Source organism: Arachis ipaensis, chromosome B03 (genome assembly GCF_000816755.2).
Source record: "Arachis ipaensis cultivar K30076 chromosome B03, Araip1.1, whole genome shotgun sequence".
Classification (NCBI taxonomy): domain Eukaryota; kingdom Viridiplantae; phylum Streptophyta; class Magnoliopsida; order Fabales; family Fabaceae; genus Arachis; species Arachis ipaensis.
Genome location: NC_029787.2, coordinates 130,964,596 through 130,968,749, shown reverse-complemented (window position 1 = coordinate 130,968,749; position 4,154 = coordinate 130,964,596). Strand labels below are relative to the sequence as shown.

The window sequence follows — 4,154 nt, the reverse complement described above, 5'->3', positions numbered from 1 at the left end:
AATTTTAATAAAATTATTTACCCTCAAGACTTTCTCTTTTTGCACCACCTCTCTCGAATCTTGATTGCATCTCTCATCCTACATCATCAGGGTTAATTTTTAATAGATTTAGAATTTTTAAAAGTGAAATTTGAATGACTAACAATTTAAAACAAAAAAAAAAAGAAAAATAATTAAAATTAGACTTAAATATAAGACAAATATTGTTATTACGCGTTGTTTCTCAATCAAATTATTTCCTGACCTCTTGAGAGAATAGAATTTGCATTTTGCTCTTTCTGTCCAAACTCCAAAGTGTAGTATACTTTAGATTTTTGTTTTTTTTTGGAATACTCACAGGATATCTGTAAAAAGACAATACGACACTTAGTACGTATCAAGAATATCTCTTTTTTGAAATCTCAAAAAGGAAGTTTAGGCTATACTTCATTCTTTTCTCTTAAGTTTATTTTATAAAATTAGTAATATTATCATTTTAGAATTGTCGGTTATTGATGTAGACATTATTAAATAATAACCGTCAGCTATAAAAAAAATGTTACCTATTTATATTCGTATCGAATTATATCAATAAATTGACCGTTTCAACCGAGATATATATTAGATTTAGTCGAATTATAATGATATATATCACTTTGATAGTGGCACTATTATCGTCATGTCCACAAAACCCCATTTTGGTGGTATTTATTATCATTATGGCTTAAACGCAAAGCAAACACTAGCATACTCCACATTTATGCATGAGCATCATGACATGCCGATGGCGATCACACCCCGCAGTATACAAGACAACAAAATTGAACTGGGATTCTTCTAGTTTCTGATCTAGCTATGGTGACTCTAATAACTATAATGTTTAATTTATATGTTTTGATACCATCGTTATAAATTTGATGTCATAACTTGCCATTATATATAATAATTTGACATTATGCACTATAACTCGGCGTTATACATTACAATCATACTCAACGGATTACATCCTAGAATAAACCAGACAATATCTCTTATTAAAACTTAATAACTACTCTTCAATTCAGACGATCAATAAAAACGTAACTGATCCTTTTTACCTCATCTATAAAGGTATGGCATCTTATTCTCAAGAGATATATTGAATTCACAATAGTAACTTAAGCATCGGAGTGTCTTTTGCAGGTACACTCCTCCTTTGTTCATACTCTCCCAAGACGTGATATCTCTCTGGACACAAGCTCGGATCTTTCAAGTCTATAGTCGGCGTTGAAGGAAACAACTCGGTGTTAACTCTCAGACACCGAGTTACATCCAGGTTACGTACACAAGAACAATTGGCGCCCACCGTGGGGCCGAAGACATAGTTCTTTTCTTTTTCATCGGCCTCACTGCTTCTACATCCGCACATGGCTGATCTCCCTCTGCCTACACCGTCCGAGCTTCTCCGGATGGTATATGAGTTGCAACAAGCCAACCAGTGCATGGCAGAAGAGAATCAAAGAATGGCAAATCAAATTGCTGAGCTAACTAATGCTCGGATCGAAAACAATGGTGCTCGTCAAGAACGAACAAAAGAATACAAATCTGGCCCAACACACGTATCCGAAATTACTCAGAATGAAGAAGGTCGAACTCAACAAAATGAAGAAGCTCGGCCAAAAGATGAAAATGCTGAGCCCAACAATTTTATTGGGCCATTCACGGCCGAAGTGATGAATTTCGAGCTTCCCATAAGGTTTACCTTACCGACTACATTAATCCCCTACAATAGGTTAGGAGATCCGAAGAAATATATCAAGAAGTTCAAATCCATAATGATAGTAAACGGTGCATCAGATAAAGTTTTATGCCGTTGTTTTCCATCTTACTTAGACGGTCCTGTACTTGATTGGTTTTGCTTTTTGCCTGCAGATTCTATTTTTCGTTTTAAGGAACTTGCGAAGATTTTCGAGGAGCATTTTGCTGGCTCGGCCATCTACCTGTATGATTCGGATTACCTAAACACAATCAAACAAGGTCGGAATGAAAGTCTTAAAGACTACATGACTCGTTTCACAAAGGTGGCAATGAGCATACCCGACCTCCACCCCGAGGTGCATCTGCACGCTATCAAAAGCAGGTTCCGACCAGGAAAATTCCAAGAGGCTATTGCTGTCGCCAAACCAAAAGTCTTGGCCGAATTTTGCGAAAAAGCGAAAGGTCAGATCGATATCGAGGAACTTCGACAAGCCCGGAAAGTAGAAAAACCCAGTACAAAGAAAAAGAAAAACCACAGGAGAGTAAGAAAAATTTTAAACTTACTCCCCGTTATGAATCCTATACTCAGTTCAATACCAAGTGTGACGACATCATTAAGGAGATCCTAAATTCCAAATTGTTCAAGCCACTACGGAAGGCCGGCAACTATCCAGATTCGAGGGTGCAGACAAATCAAAGTATTGCACTTTTCACCAGAAGCATGGACATCCTACTGACGAGTGTGTCATCGCCAAAGACCTTTTAGAGCGACTAGCACGGCAAGGCCATCTCAATAAATACATCGGTGGCCATATACAACGGCGTGCTCCTTCCACTGGCGACCATAACTCGGTAGGACAGCACAACCGAGACAAAGAAAGGACGAACACAAGTCATCCTGAACAACCGAGAGGAGTTATTAATTGTATTTCTTGAGGTTTTGTAGGTGGAGGCACTACAAGCTCAGCACGAAAACGCTCTTACCGAGCTATGCTATCCATAGAAGCCAGTCCAATCAATCCTCAAAGGCCTTCATATTTTTCTCAGATGACATTTCAAGCCTCCAACTTCAATACAACTACAACAAATCTAGATGACCTTGTTGTAATCTCCATCCAGTTAGGAGATATTTTAGTTAAAAAAGTACTACTGGACCCGGAGAGCAGTGCTGATGTTCTTTTCTATTCAACATTCTAGAAGATGAAACTAATGCTATAACCTTCCCCTGGAGACCTAGTCGGATTTCAGGTGAAAGGGTCTCAATTTTGGGATCTGTGTGGTTTGCAACCACACTTAGTGAGAGTCATCCTTTATAAAAAATTTTAGATATTCAATACTTAGTTGTAGAATGTTTTAGCCCTTACAATTTGATCCTTGGCCGACCTTTCTTGAATAAGTTCGGTGCTATAGTATCCACAATTCATCTCTGTGTTAAGTTTCATGTGCAAGACGATCTTATCGCAACAATTCATAGCCATGTCTGTGAAGCTCGTCAATGTTACCACAATAGTCTAAAAAGACCCAACCGAAGTGTCAACGCCCAAGTAAACAGCATAAGCAATAAGGACGAACTCCCAGTTTTGGCCGAGCTTGATCCAAGGGCGGATGTTCTCGAATGCCCAACCCCAACAGAAAACTTACAAAAATTTATTTTGCAGATAGCTCGGAAAAATTCAATTATGTAGGAACTACACTAAGCTTGGAAGAGAAAGGCTCATTTCAAACATTCTTACATCAGAATGCTGACTTATTTGCATGGACACCTGTAGACATGCCTGGCATTGACCCATTAGTCATCTCTCATAAGCTGGCATTGGATCCCTCTGTCCGACCTATAGCATAGAAGAAGTGAGACCTAGGCCTTGAAAGAAAGCAAGCCTCTCTAGAAGAGACTAAAAAGCTAATCAATGCCGGCTTCATACAAGAGATTAGATTCAAAACTTGGTTGGCTAACGTCGTCATGGTAAAAAAATATAATGGTAAATGGCACATGTGTGTTGATTTCACTTATCTCAACAAAGCATGTCCAAAAGATTCCTATCCCTTACCATCTATTGATTGCTTGGTAGATAATGCTTCAGGTTATCAAACACTGAGTTTCATGGATGCATATTCTGGCTATAACCAGATTCTAATGCATCCATCCGATCAAAGTAAAACTGCATTTATTACTAAATATGGAAATTACTACTATAAAGTTATGCCATTTGGACTTAAGAATGTAGGAGCAACATATTAACGCCTTATGAACAAGGTATTTGTAGCATAGATCGGAAAAAAACTAGAAGTTTATGTCGATGACATGGTCGCCAAAACAAAGCTCGGCGACAATCATCTTGACGACCTTGCAAAAATATTCAATCAAATACGCAAATACAATATGCGACTCAATCCTGAGAAGTGTGCTTTTGGTGTACAAGGAGGAAAATTCCTCGGTT

At 38.1% G+C, this 4,154-nt stretch overlaps 1 long non-coding RNA gene across 1 annotated transcript in view; it reads right to left on the bottom strand.

Moving 5' to 3' along the window:
- LOC110270446 overlaps positions 1–807 on the bottom strand; it is an 8,555-nt gene extending 7,748 nt beyond the window's left edge. The window contains exon 1 of the long non-coding RNA XR_002359977.1: positions 797–807. This is a non-coding gene — a long non-coding RNA (uncharacterized LOC110270446). The remainder of the gene's footprint in view (positions 1–796) is intronic.